The following is a 15,802-nucleotide window of genomic DNA, read 5'->3' on the forward strand; positions in this document are numbered from 1 at the left end:
CTCTTTTTATATGTTCAAGGATGCAGGAAACTCGTAGGTAACTGGGGTATATGTCGGTCCTCTCCATTCGAATACTTTGCTCCATTGAGGGTGTCTTAGCAACCGATTTACCATGCACACTCGGATAGAAGTATTTCCCTCCAATTAAAATCTTTGACTTATACACATCCACAAGCGCCAATTGTTCATGAGTTAAGCCTCGGAGGACCCTTGTTCCTCTTGCATTAGGATCAACTTGTGGTGGGGGAGGTCGTGGTTGTGCTCTAGCCCTTGTTCGGCTAGTGCTTGCTTCTTCATAAATCTTTTTCTTGGCTTGCTCTTTGGTTCTTCCCATTTCCTACAAAAAGCGGTAAGTTGGATGAAAAATAAAGAAATGTATGTCGGAACCCCACGCATAGGGAACCTTAGGACACATCTCAAACAAACATCATTCAATCATTGTTTTTTCTTTCTTCAAATATGTTCCTTTCTTTTGCCTTGGAGTGGTGGATTCCTTCATTGGCCTCCATATGATGGTGGATGGAATTGGTTAGCCAATTGTGCTTGGAGCTCCTCAATTATTCTCGTGTTGTGCTCCACCGATTCTCTTAGCCGTGCAATTCCTCATCTTGCCTTGCGCTATGGGCTTGTAGAAACGCTATTTGTTCTCGGTGCAATTGCATATGAAAGGCTCTTGTAGATTCCCAATCCATCATCACGGGTCCACCATGTTGAACGCCCTCTCCACCTTGTTGTTGTTGCTCTTCATTTCCGTCATCATCCTCTTCCTCTTCTTCCTCTTCCTTATCACCAATTAGCGGGGCATCATCACCTCCCAACCAAAGGTTCATAGCAAACAAGTCTTGGACGGTAAATGCTTTCATCTCGTCTTCAACTTTCTCATCCGTAAGATCCGCATCGACCCCTAATCCTAGGCATAACTCCGTTACCAACGGTCCTATAAAAACGGATTGAATATTGGGCTTATTTTGACAGGCTAGCCACTTCTTCACTTGGACTCCCATGTTGACATCCGCTTCCTTCTCCATACTCCACATGTAAAACAAATCTTGCCGTTAGGGCTTGTTCAAATCTGTTTTCCTTCCGATCAAGTTGATTGCTAAATTAAGTAGGATTGCCTTGAGATGATTCATTCGGATCTTTCTTGCCTTCAAGTTGCTAGAGTTATACTCTGCATCATTTGTAGTATTGGTCGCGATATCTCTATCGGAATCAAACTCCACATGGTACCTCCGGAAGTAAGGCATGCTCATCCCATCACGGGTATGTAACCCAAGTATCGAAGCTAGCTAATCAACGGAGTGATTATGTGTATTCCCGAAAAGCATATAAGAAATGGATTTCCTGGCATTGTTTGGCTCTTTTTATATGTTCAAGGATGCAGGAAACTCGTAGGTAACTGGGGTATATGTCGGTCCTCTCCATTCGACTACTTTGCTCCATTGAGGGTGTCTTAGCAACAGATTTACCATGCACACTCGGATAGAAGTATTTCCCTCCAATTAAAATCTTTGACTTATACACATCCACAAGCGCCAATTGTTCATGAGTTAAGCCTCGGAGGACCCTTGTTCCTCTTGCATTAGGATCAACTTGTGGTGGGGGAGGTCGTGGTTGTGCTCTAGCCCTTGTTCGGCTAGTGCTTGCTTCTTCATAAATCTTTTTCTTGGCTTGCTCTTTGGTTCTTCCCATTTCCTACAAAAAGCGGTAAGTTGGATGAAAAATAAAGAAATGTATGTCGGAACCCCACGCATAGGGAACCTTAGGACACATCTCAAACAAACATCATTCAATCATTGTTTTTTCTTTCTTCAAATATGTTCCTTTCTTTTGCCTTGGAGTGGTGGATTCCTTCATTGGCCTCCATATGATGGTGGATGGAATTGGTTAGCCAATTGTGCTTGGAGCTCCTCAATTATTCTCGTGTTGTGCTCCACCGATTCTCTTAGCCGTGCAATTCTTCATCTTGCCTTGCGCTATGGGCTTGTAGAAACGCTATCTGTTCTGGGTGCAATTGCATATGAAAGGCTCTTGTAGATTCCCAATCCATCATCACGGGTCCACCATGTTGAACGCCCTCTCCACCTTGTTGTTGTTGCTCTTCATTTCCGTCATCATCCTCTTCCTCTTCTTCCTCTTCCTTATCACCAATTAGCGGGGCATCATCACCTCCCAACCAAAGGTTCATAGCAAACAAGTCTTGGACGGTAAATGCTTTCATCTCGTCTTCAACTTTCTCATCCGTAAGATCCGCATCGACCCCTAATCCTAGGCATAACTCCGTTACCAACGGTCCTATAAAAACGGATTGAATATTGGGCTTATTTTGACAGGCTAGCCACTTCTTCACTTGGACTCCCATGTTGACATCCGCTTCCTTCTCCATACTCCACATGTAAAACAAATCTTGCCGTTAGGGCTTGTTCAAATCTGTTTTCCTTCCGATCAGGTTGATTGCTACATTAAGTAGGATTGCCTTGAGATGATTCATTTGGATCTTTCTTGCATTCAAGTTGCTAGAGTTATACTCTGCATCATTTGTAGTATTGGTCGCGATATCTCTATCGGAATCAAACTCCACATGGTACCTCCGGAAGTAAGGCATGCTCATCCCATCACGGGTATGTAACCCAAGTATCGAAGCTAGCTAATCAACGGAGTGATTATGTGTATTCCCGAAAAGCATATAAGAAATGGATTTCCTGGCATTGTTTGGCTCTTTTTATATGTTCAAGGATGCAGGAAACTCGTAGGTAACTGGGGTATATGTCGGTCCTCTCCATTCGACTACTTTGCTCCATTGAGGGTGTCTTAGCAACCGATTTACCATGCACACTCGGATAGAAGTATTTCCCTCCAATTAAAATCTTTGACTTATACACATCCACAAGCGCCAATTGTTCATGAGTTAAGCCTCGGAGGACCCTTGTTCCTCTTGCATTAGGATCAACTTGTGGTGGGGGAGGTCGTGGTTGTGCTCTAGCCCTTGTTCGGCTAGTGCTTGCTTCTTCATAAATCTTTTTCTTGGCTTGCTCTTTGGTTCTTCCCATTTCCTACAAAAAGCGGTAAGTTGGATGAAAAATAAAGAAATGTATGTCGGAACCCCACGCATAGGGAACCTTAGGACACATCTCAAACAAACATCATTCAATCATTGTTTTTTCTTTCTTCAAATATGTTCCTTTCTTTTGCCTTGGAGTGGTGGATTCCTTCATTGGCCTCCATATGATGGTGGATGTAATTGGTTAGCCAATTGTGCTTGGAGCTCCTCAATTATTCTCGTGTTGTGCTCCACCGATTCTCTTAGCCGTGCAATTCTTCATCTTGCCTTGCGTTATGGGCTTGTAGAAACGCTATCTGTTCTGGGTGCAATTGCATATGAAAGGCTCTTGTAGATTCCCAATCCATCATCACGGGTCCACCATGTTGAACGCCCTCTCCACCTTGTTGTTGTTGCTCTTCATTTCCGTCATCATCCTCTTCCTCTTCTTCCTCTTCCTTATCACCAATTAGCGGGGCATCATCACCTCCCAACCAAAGGTTCATAGCAAACAAGTCTTGGACGGTAAATGCTTTCATCTCGTCTTCAACTTTCTCATCCGTAAGATCCGCATCGACCCCTAATCCTAGGCATAACTCCGTTACCAACGGTCCTATAAAAACGGATTGAATATTGGGCTTATTTTGACAGGCTAGCCACTTCTTCACTTGGACTCCCATGTTGACATCCGCTTCCTTCTCCATACTCCACATGTAAAACAAATCTTGCCGTTAGGGCTTGTTCAAATCTGTTTTCCTTCCGATCAGGTTGATTGCTACATTAAGTAGGATTGCCTTGAGATGATTCATTTGGATCTTTCTTGCCTTCAAGTTGCTAGAGTTATACTCTGCATCATTTGTAGTATTGGTCGCGATATCTCTATCGGAATCAAACTCCACATGGTACCTCCGGAAGTAAGGCATGCTCATCCCATCACGGGTATGTAACCCAAGTATCGAAGCTAGCTAATCAACGGAGTGATTATGTGTATTCCCGAAAAGCATATAAGAAATGGATTTCCTGGCATTGTTTGGCTCTTTTTATATGTTCAAGGATGCAGGAAACTCGTAGGTAACTGGGGTATATGTCGGTCCTCTCCATTCGACTACTTTGCTCCATTGAGGGTGTCTTAGCAACCGATTTACCATGCACACTCGGATAGAAGTATTTCCCTCCAATTAAATTCTTTGACTTATACACATCCACAAGCGCCAATTGTTCATGAGTTAAGCCTCGGAGGACCCTTGTTCCTCTTGCATTAGGATCAACTTGTGGTGGGGGAGGTCGTGGTTGTGCTCTAGCCCTTGTTCGGCTAGTGCTTGCTTCTTCATAAATCTTTTTCTTGGCTTGCTCTTTGGTTCTTCCCATTTCCTACAAAAAGCGGTAAGTTGGATGAAAAATAAAGAAATGTATGTCGGAACCCCACGCATAGGGAACCTTAGGACACATCTCAAACAAACATCATTCAATCATTGTTTTTTCTTTCTTCAAATATGTTCCTTTCTTTTGCCTTGGAGTGGTGGATTCCTTCATTGGCCTCCATACGATGGTGGATGGAATTGGTTAGCCAATTGTGCTTGGAGCTCCTCAATTATTCTCGTGTTGTGCTCCACCGATTCTCTTAGCCGTGCAATTCTTCATCTTGCCTTGCGTTATGGGCTTGTAGAAACGCTATCTGTTCTGGGTGCAATTGCATATGAAAGGCTCTTGTAGATTCCCAATCCATCATCACGGGTCCACCATGTTGAACGCCCTCTCCACCTTGTTGTTGTTGCTCTTCATTTCCGTCATCATCCTCTTCCTCTTCTTCCTCTTCCTTATCACCAATTAGCGGGGCATCATCACCACCCAACCAAAGGTTCATAGCAAACAAGTGTTGGACAGTAAATGCTTTCATCTCGTCTTCAACTTTCTCATCCGTAAGATCCGCATCAAGCCCTAATCCTACGCATAACTCGGTTACCAACGGTCCTATGAAAACGGATTGAACATTGGGCTTATTTTGACAGGCTAGCCACTTCTTCACTTGGACTCCCATGTTGACATCCGCTTCCTTCTCCATACTCCGCATGTAAAACAAATCTTACCGGTAGGGCTTGTTCAAATTTGTTTTCCTTTCGAACAAGTTGATTGTTAAATTAAGTAGGATTGCCTTGAGATGATTCATTCAGATCTTTCTTGCCTTCAAGTTGCTAGAGTTATACTCCGCATCATTCGTAATATTGGTCGCGATATCTCTATCGAAATCAAACTCCACATGGTACCTCCGGATGTAAGGCATGCTCATCTCATCACGGGTATGTAACCCAAGTATCGAAACTACCTACTCAACGGAGTGCTTATATCTATTCCCGAAAAGCATATAAGAAATGGATTTCCTGGCATTGTTTGGCTCTTTTTATATGTTCAAGGATGCAGGAAACTCGTAGGTAATTGGGGTATATGTCGGTCCTCTCCATTCGAATACTTTGCTCCATTGAGGGTGTCTTAGCAACCGGTTTACCATGTCTTCACAACCGAATTCTCTAAGCACACTCCGATAGAAGTATTTCCCTCCAATTAAATTCTTTGACTTATACACATCCACAAGCGCCAATTGTTCATGAGTTAAGCCTCGGAGGACCCTTGTTCCTCTTGCATTAGGATCAACTTGTGGTGGGGGAGGTCGTGGTTGTGCTCTAGCCCTTGTTCGGCTAGTGCGCATCATAATTCTTTTTCTTGGCTTGCTCTTTGGTTCTTCCCATTTCCTACAAAAAGCGGTAAGTTGGATGAAAAATAAAGAAATGTAAGTCGGAACCCCACGCATAGGGAACCTAATGTTTTAGACTTTAGTGGGAAACATCTCAAACAAACATCATTCAATCATTGTTTTTTCTTTCTTCAATACTCTTCTTTTCTTTGGACTTGGAGTGGTGGATTCCTTCATTGGCCTTCATATGATGGTGGATGAAATTGATTAGCCAATTGTGCTTGGAGCTCCTCAATCATTCTTGTGTGATGCTCCACCGCTTCTTTTACCCGTGCAATTCCTCATCTTGCCTTGTGCATGGCATTGGCAATGGAACAAATGGCGGGATTTATGGTGGCTCAGCAAGTCCAGAATCGAAATCACGAACAGCCGCGAGTTGATTTTGCAAAGGCCATAGCAAGAAGGCAGCCACCATATTATGCGGGGGAAGAAGACCCGGTAATCTTAGAAGAATGGATTAGGACGTTTGACAAGCTGCTCAACGCAGTCAATTGTCCTGCAGATCAGCGAGTATCTTCCGCCGTGTATTATCTGACAAAAGCGGCAGACAACTGGTGGTCAACAGCTGGGCCCGACTTTCTGCAAGACCCAGACTTTGGCTGGGAGGAATTTAAGGAAGAATTGAGAGGACAATTCTACACAGAAAGGATTAAGGGAATCAAGTGTGAGGAATTCCTGCGATTGAAACAAAAGGGAGCAACTGTACAAGACTATCATGATCAGTATGTGGAGCTGATGAGATTCGCTCAGAACATCGTACCTAACGAAGCCAGCAAGGCGAGGAGATTTCTACGTGGATTGGATTGGAACGTGAGAGGGGCGATTGCACCGTTTATGTGCACTACTCTTAAGGAGGCGTATGACAGAGCATCCGACCATTACCAAGTGTACCTGGATCAACAGGAGGTCTACGGCAAGAACAAAAGGAAGGTTGATGATAGACAAGAGGGAATTCAGGCCGGACAACAAGAAACCTAACCAGGGAAGATTTAATCCAACGCAAGGAGAAAGGAATGGAGGAATGAATCAAAGGAGAAGTTCTGCTTGCAGGAGATGTGGACGGGATCACCTCGGAGAAAATTGTCAAGGAGAGAAGATCAGGTGCTACAAGTGCGGTTTCTTGGGGCACAGGTACTACGAGTGCCGAACCCGGATGGACAATTTTCGGGACCTCTCTCAGGAAAACAATCAAGGAGGAGGATTCGGAGGGAACACCAACCAGAGACCCGTGGGGGCAGGAAATGGAAGAGGCAACTTTCAACAAGGAAACCGGGGGAGGCCGACTAGCGCAGCTCCAAATCCCAACGACAAAGGGAAAGCACCCATGGGAGAAAGCAGTGCAGGAAACCAAAGAAAGATCTACGTCGTCAATAGCAGGCAAGCTCAGGCTAACGACGTTGTGACCGGTACATTTCTTATTAACTCAGTGTTTGGCTTAGTATTGTTTGATACGGGAGCTACCAATTCGTTTATATCCTCTACAATTACGGATAGGTTAAAGTTAAGGCCTACTATTGAGTTAGATTTGAATGAAAGAACTGCTCCCGGAATAGTAGTAGCCTGAAAGGAGGGATATGATAATATCACAATAAAAATTGAGGGATTCAATTGTCCCGGAAACCTTATCCGTTTTGAGCTAGAAGGCATCGAAGTGATAAATGTCGAATGTGTGCATGAAAGTAGGAAGCGGTCTTCTGTGAAACCGTAGATGCTAGGAAGTAAGTTTCGGGGACGAAACTATTTTTAAGGAGGGTAGACTGTAACCCCTCGCCTATTCCTATAAGACTAAGGTTCGAAAAATATGTCTTTAGGCTATGAAATTCATAAGATGATCTCCCGATGCTTCAAAGGAATTTTTATAAGGGAGTATAGTTGTTATTAAGCTGCGATCATACGTACCGGTCGCGAACCGTAAAATTTTTAAGGAACGAATTTTCAGCTCGGATTTCCTAGGAAATGGATGATTATGCATATTATGACTAAGTATGAACTTCCTGCTTAGTTAAGTTGGAATTAGACGGACTACAAGGGTGAAAATTTATTTTGACCGTAACATCGCAGAATTTCGCGGTGTACCGAACCTAGCCCAATTTTGAGTTTCAGTCTGAGATAAATTTTTATTTTCGGAATTATTCCTATTTAAATTATTTCCTACCGAAATTATATCTGTTTTGACCCTTACCAGTCCAATTGAAGATATTTTTCTTGAGTTACCATAAGATTTTGACACTTGTCACCATTTCTAGCCACATGTTATTATTTAATTAATTCTTGAAGATGATCCAAATAATGTGGCTTATCCTACAAGCTCCCTCATATAATATATAAGCTTTGTCTTTAATTTTTTTTCCATTTCCCTTCAAATTGCCGAAATCAAAGAGAGAGAGAGAAAGTGTGATCATCTTCATCTTCTTCACCATTTTTCCTCCATTAAAGCTTGCTTCCATAGCCAAGTTTCTTCACAAGTGTCAAACTATTCGGTAAAACTTCGATTTTATTCGGTGGAAAGCTTTGTTTTTCCTCCTAGAGCATGAATCTAAGCTTAAGTTCTTAATATTTGTTGTTATGGTGTTGATTTTGATCTTAGGGTTTTGAGTAAATTGGGGGAAAAGATCCAAAATTCATCCTACGGTGTTAATATACTCTCAAGGAGGTAAGGAATCCCTTTATTTGGTTGAGGTTATTTGAAACTAGATAATTGATAGCTAGGTTGTGAATTGTGGTTGATTGGTGTACATGAAATCTATGTGATATGTGAAAATTATGTGTTTAACTTGAGGAACTCTTAGATGGTTCAAGAAATTACTCTTTGAATTTTTGGTAGTTTTTGTGTACATGTTCATAGCTAATATATGCATGTATATGTTGTATTTATGTCCATATAGACTTATACTTGTGAAAATATTAAAAATTAAGATAGTCTCTGGCAGTAACTTCCGAGATTTATTGGGAAAAATTGGTAAGGTATTTTGATTCTATTTTTTTCAGATATGTAGTTCTATAAGTGTAGAACCTGCATATAAAATTTCATAATGATCGGAGTAGTATAAGTATGGTTTTCGAATTTTTTTCCAAAACTGGTCCAGAGAGAAAAATTCTGGACAGCACACTGCCAAGGGCAAAAATGGAATTTTCTGTGTTTATTCGCGGATCAAAATGATCAAAACTTTTTATGGACATCAAGTACTATGAGTTGGGGTTCTACCATAAAAATTTCAAGTGAAAAAGAGTTCGGGAATTATTTTTACCGGCTCAATCTTTCGGACTACGCCAAGCTGAAATTTTCTTATAAGGAGGTGGTATTATGTACATGTAAAGAGTAAATGTATTTTGTGTATTATGCCTATGTTAAGGTTGGGAAGTACATATGTTAAATGTATTGAGATGTATGTGTCAAGTATGGAACTTATGTGAAAAATGTGGGGTTGGAAGTGTAGAATGGTTACACTTGATTTACCATTGTGAAGGGTAGTTAGTGGATTATCTAAATGTTTTGCAAGAGAAAAGGGAAATTTCCGGATTTGGTTAGAAGGGGGAATCGATTTCCGAGTATTGGAATTGACTCAAGTATGTCCAAAATATTTTCAAAGCAAGAAAAGGGAAAAGGTGGAAAAATGTTTTCAAACCTTAGTTCTAGTAAAAGTGGTGAAGGACCTTGTCTTGTAGCCTACGGGATAGAGAGCTTAAAGTGCCTTCCCGTATGGTGGTTATGTTATTGTATGACCAGTTCATACTGTGGGCGAAGTCTATTCGCCGAGTACTATATCACCCGGAAGGAAAAGGGTCTCCTGCGGGGGTGTGCACACTTAAGTATAGTAACTCTATTTTCGGGTAGGAGTCGTTCTTATGAACCTAGTGAGGCTAGCTAGGAATCATTCTAACGCTCCTATAAGTCCAGGGGATCAGTATTAGACCGGGCGATGACCACTGAACCCGAGTTGAACGGTCCAAGTGGTCAGTCCAAAGTGGAGAAAGGATACTCTGAGGCCTCACACTCACTTTCTATCTAGGGCCAAGTGGATTTTTAAATATGAATGTAGTTACGCTGTAGCTACGGAAAGGAGATATGTGACAAGTAGTGAAAATACCCAAAGGTTGTGGGTGATCTCTCTTTGAAAGGTGAAAAGTGATGAGAATTCCCTTTTGAGGGAAAGTTTTTGCAAATAAAGTGATTGAGAGCAAGGTGTGGAATTTGTGTTTTTCCATTACTTGCTTGCATGCCTAAATGTTTAGCCTTATATTCTTTGGGTGAGTAAATGATCTTCAAATGACCTCGTCTAGAGGGAAAATGATTCAAGATGATGTTGAATTTTGCCTAATATGTGTGCAAGTTTCCATTTATAACTGTTGCAGGTAGAATCCCTGCTGATGAGTAAGGTATAGGGTTTCCATGTAAAAAGTTTTACCAAAACCTTTATTTAGTTTTGAATAACCCGCGGATATCCTTGCTTAGCCGTCGCGCTAACTACACTTCGATGTGTCTTTTAACAGATGATGAGCGATGAAAGTTCATCTGAGTTTGGGGTTCCAGTATTGGACTATGATAACTATGTGCAGTTCTTGTTAGATGACGATCCCTATGTTCCTGGCTGCGCTCCTGACCCTCCTGCTACTCCCTCTCCGAAGTATACTCCTTTTTGTGTATATATCTTTTGTAGCCATGCTAATTCCAAATGGCTAGTAAAGGTCGGGTCTAGCTCAAACTTCTTTATGGGCTGTAATTAAACCATGGTACCTTTTAGTAGCTAACTTAGCTACTCTTTTACTGATGCTACATATATATATATATATAGTTATGATGGTTATGATTACGGGGTACAGTTTCTTCATCTTTAGCCTGTGCACCTAGAGTGGATTCTTCTTGTATTTGATTGGGTTCAGTCTAGGTGTGGCGGTAACCACTCCGGTTGTTCGGTACAGCCGAGCCGGGGTGTTACAAAAGAAGTCTTGGATGGTAAATGCTTTCATTGGCATCAAGACCTAATCCTTGGCATAGCTTCATTACCAACGGTCCTATAAAAACGGATTGAACATTGGGCTTATTTTGAGAGGCAAGCCACTTCTTCACTCCGCTTCTGTAACACCCCCAAAAACGACCTATTTTTTTTCTTCTTATTTTCACCAATTAATTAAGTAATTCTTAAAACAAAGCTTAGAATGCGGAAGCTTTTCAAAATCTTATTGAGGGCATTACCGCCACACTTAGGAAACCACAATACCTATGTGCTAAGGCTAACTTAAATAAAACCAAAATAAAAGACAATTACAATCCTCAACATAGTCTTTAACAACATAAAACATATTAAAGTCCTGAATATTAATAACATTTATTTCTAAATACTCCAAAGCATCACGTTCTATCGCTCTCATAACAGCATACTTCATCATATTTCTCCTGGTACTCAAACAAACAACAATAACCACAACAAGGAGAAATGGGTTAGCATAACATGCTAAGTAAGGGACTGCTTGCCCTGAAAAATAATTTTTAGAAAAATAAATTTACTTCACTTTACCCCTTCTTTCAAAACTCAGTTGCACTGCACTTTTGATTCAGAAAAACAAGTTATAGATAATCATATCAAAAAGCATACAGAACTTTTCATAATATCATAACTTATAAAATTTTCTTAAAACTTTATTTTGTGCCATACTTGCACACCACAAAATATATATAGAAGCACATCACATACACAATGGGACAGGGTCCTTTATACTTAGGCCCTAGTGAACAGCTCCACGCTGAACACTCCGCAAAATTCCCATGTCAATGGAAACATGACTCTAACCTTAAGTGTGCACACCCCCGAGTGAGGATTCCAAGCCTCACTGGGAAGTTACTAGTCCTAGTATTCGGGAATTTTTCCTACCGAATACTCCTCAAAACAGGGTATGTAGACCCTAGTGGTAGGCATAACCTAACCACTCCTCAACTCAACATGACAATAAATGCCCTAGTATCCGGGGATTGTTCCTACCGAATACTCCTCAAAACAGGGTATGAACCCTAGTGGTAGGATTATCCTAACCACTCCTCAACAAGGCATAGCCCTAGTATCCAGCATTCAACTGAATACTCCACAAAGCAGGTAATTCAATTTATCATATACCAAGCTTTCACAATGACAACAAACTTCCATAGTTTTCTAAAAACTTTTACTTAAAAAAAATTGCTCATGAAATAATAATTTGTAGGGTAACATTTGTTTAACCTACAATTACTCACAATCAATCACCAATGTACACATCTTCAAAAGAATTTCATCAATACAAATTTAAAATAAATTTATATGCAAACCAACCATTCGAATTAATCAAAACCTATTATTATTATAATTATTATTATTATTACTATTATTATAATTATCAATTATCAATACATACGTACGTACAACATCTTCACACTACATATATAAATTAAATTCTCACCATTTTTGCATATAATAAAATTTGATAAAACATTAAAAGAATTTAATTAAAAGAATACGATATTCAATATATACACATATAGTATTTCTGAAAATAATACATATATATATGGTTTCCCATATATACCTATATTTATACTTTACTACAAATATGCCTATTTATATAGGCGTACGATACATCATACACATAGGCATACATACGGTACATATATATAATAATAAATATATACATACGGTAAATACTACTTGATATATGTATACGGTACATATACGGCACATATACACACGTACAATTCATATATATATATATATATATATATATATATATATATATATATATATATATATATATATATATAACTAAATATACACGTACATACCATATTCTACATCAATATATTTATAAAATTTGAAAATAGTATACAAGGTTAAATATACAATGTTCATACAGTACATAACAGAATATATTTTCTTTTAAAATATACCTACAATAATTGTATTCACATATACACATACATTCCTCTTTAAACATGAATTTATATTCATAAGAATATATACATACTCATGCGTAATATATTAAGATAAATTAAATATGAATTTTTTTAGCATCATACGTAACAATTATATATNATACGTAACAAATATATATATATATATATATATATATATATATATATATATATATATATTGAGAATTTATTCTACTCGAATAAAAATAGCTTGAGAAATATTTCATTGAATCATAAAACCACTTGAGCATCAACCAGCAAGATATACATCAACTTATACCACAAAATATATGCTTTAATATTTCCAATCAAAACAAGAAATTTTAGGGCAAGCAAGAAAGAAAACAACCCACTTACTTGAGAACTAATTCCTTCCAAATCTATTAAACCCCTCAATTTCTTAATTAGGTTTTCCTCTTTAGGCTTGTTGAATCACTTGAACACTTGAAGAATGTTTGAAGAAGAAAGAGAAAAAAAAAATTTCCAGAGGAAGCCGACAATGGATGATGGAGAAGAGAAGAAGTCAAGAATTTTATTTTTCTTTTTGTAGTGAGTGAACCGGCCAAGAGAGGAGAAAAAGAAGGAGAAAAAGGCATCCACTCATCCTCATCAATTCATAATTAAATATAATAACAACTATAATAAATTAGAAATTGTAACTCATGTAACCTCCTAATCATATCCAATCACATTTAAATAATTTTTTTTAATGATTAATAGAAGAAAATGTATTGGATATTTGGATAGATACACATACATATATACATGTTTACATATATATACGTACACATAGTGTTCCATATATATAATAGTAATATATATATACACACACGTACATATATTGTTGGTCCCAAGGGGATGGGGTACAAGTCTAGAGGGGGGGTGAATAGACTTGTATAAGATTTTGCAAATCTTTTTCGACTTCTCGTGTGTATTGGACTTAGGATGTTTAGGTCCGATACCTCACAAGATGAAGACAAAGTTTTATGCGCAGCGGAAAAGTTATCCCCTTTTAGTTAGCACGAGTTTGAGTTAGTTCGAGAGGTGCGGTTATATGCAGTGCAGTTCGAGAGTTAGATAGCGAGAGATAAAGGCAGAAAGTAAATGCGAGAGAGATTTTTAAGTGGTTCGGCCAACCCGCCTACGTCCACTCTTCTTCCAGAAACTCCCTGGAAGGATTGCACTAAAACTTCCCTTTTTAGTACAATATCGAGCGCTTGGGTTTTGATCACGAAGCCCGCCTCAAGCCTCAGGATCTTCACTAGACAGCTGCCAGGTTACTCCGCCTCTTCTTGCTTAATCCAAAGCAAGGACCTTTGGTTGTCACAGTTGAGTGTAACAAGCTCCAATCTGACCAAAAGCTATCGTTGAATCAACTTCGATGTAGAGCAGCTTCGGTCACCTTCTAGATGTATAGCAGTTTAAGCTTTGTAACTCTCTCAAACACTAAGATGTGTTTTTCTCGATGTTTTGAATATCAGGATGATATTCCAAGTTGAGCACTTGCACTTTTGAATGTTCTAAGCAGACACCTCTTAAGATTTTCGAATGAACCAACCTCTTACGAAACTTCACCCTTTTTTGAATTTGTGTCTTCACGTCCTTTTTATATGAGAGTTAAGGAATAATTCCGTTGGAGGGAAAATTATTCCGTTTGAAATTTGTCTCCCATGCTGTGTATGGGACTTGCATCTTTTCAGCATTTTTCATGGAGTGGTGGTCTTGTAACTTGAACCTTTTGTTTGGTAGTGGATATTCCATAATCCACTTTCTTGAGTCCATGCTCCACTTGCTACTTTTGGTAAAAGTTACTCTTTTTAAATTCCCATTGATCCTCGTTTTAAGGAATAAGACCGACTTTGGATTAGTGCACCTTCTATCNTCCTTTTTATATGAGAGTTGAGGAATAATTCCGTTGGAGGGAAAATTATTCCGTTTGAAATCTGTCTCCCATGCTATGTATGGGACTTGCATCTTTTCAGCATTTTTCATGGAGTGGTGGTCTTGTAACTTGAACCTTTTGTTTGGTAGTGGATATTCCATAATCCACTTTCTTGAGTCCATGCTCCACTTGCTACTTTTGGTAAAAGTTACTCTTTTTAAATTCCCATTGATCCTCGTTTTAGGGAATAAGACCGACTTTGGATTAGTGCACCTTCTATCCGTTTGTTGTGGAATTCTGATGTGGCATCCACTTCTGGCACCTCCTTAATATTTTATCTCCATGATATTCTTTTTCTCCAAACTTTATTCATGCTTCCTGACCGTCATTCAGCCTGTCAGTTTATCGAGACCAAGATTGATGTCTCGATTGTTTGATGTCTTGATCCCCGTGTATCGAGAGATCTATCTCTCGAACTCTACTTATGTCTCGAACTGGGTTGTTGTATCGAGAGATCCTATCTCTCGGACTCTGCTTATGTCTCGAGACTTAGTTGATGTCTCGCAGACCCTTATTCCTCCAGTGTTGTCCCGTGCCTTCTTCTGATCTATCTATAAGATTACAACACGAGACTTTCTAAGATGTTCACACAAGTTTACCTTAAGCTTAAATATTTTCCGAGTTGAGCTCAAGTTACCCGGTTGTATTTTCGCTCTTAGTTTACTTGTCGAACTTACATATAATTTCTATCTTTCGAGACTTAGGGGATTATAGGTTACATTTGGTATCATCAAAACCTATTACAATATGTTCCTAACAATTTCCCCCTTTTTGATGATGCCAACACTATACTTACTTATATGGCTGATTTGTAAGAAAATAAGCTTGATTTTATTTTCAGCGCATATGGTAAGTTTGACATGAAAACTAATCTGCTAAGACATGAATAACAAGTACACACAACACCCCCAACAAAAGATATATATATTAACATAAAGGGAATGTTTTACATACAATAGCAGAAAAGTTAAAATTGAAGAGGACAAAAAAGACCAAGAACAACAGAGATGATCAAGAATGAGTTATGGACTACGAGAGCTTACTTCTTGTTTGCTAGAATCTTCTTGTTGATTGCTTCTCGTGTCTTGATGGGGTCTTTTGTGTCTACCAAACTCAGATAGTCATCTGTGACAT

General features: G+C 39.2%; 1 long non-coding RNA gene across 1 annotated transcript; it reads right to left on the reverse strand.

The window, feature by feature from the left end:
- Positions 1–10,944: 10,944 nt before the first annotated feature.
- On the reverse strand, positions 10,945–13,220 carry LOC115996358. The gene is made up of 2 exons (XR_004093597.1): positions 13,084–13,220; positions 10,945–11,184 (listed from the first exon to the last, which is right to left on the reverse strand). It is a non-coding gene; the product is annotated as an uncharacterized LOC115996358 (long non-coding RNA).
- Between the last annotated feature and the right edge of the window lie 2,582 nt (positions 13,221–15,802).

This window comes from Ipomoea triloba, chromosome 11 (genome assembly GCF_003576645.1).
Source record: "Ipomoea triloba cultivar NCNSP0323 chromosome 11, ASM357664v1".
Taxonomy (NCBI): Eukaryota; Viridiplantae; Streptophyta; class Magnoliopsida; order Solanales; family Convolvulaceae; genus Ipomoea; species Ipomoea triloba.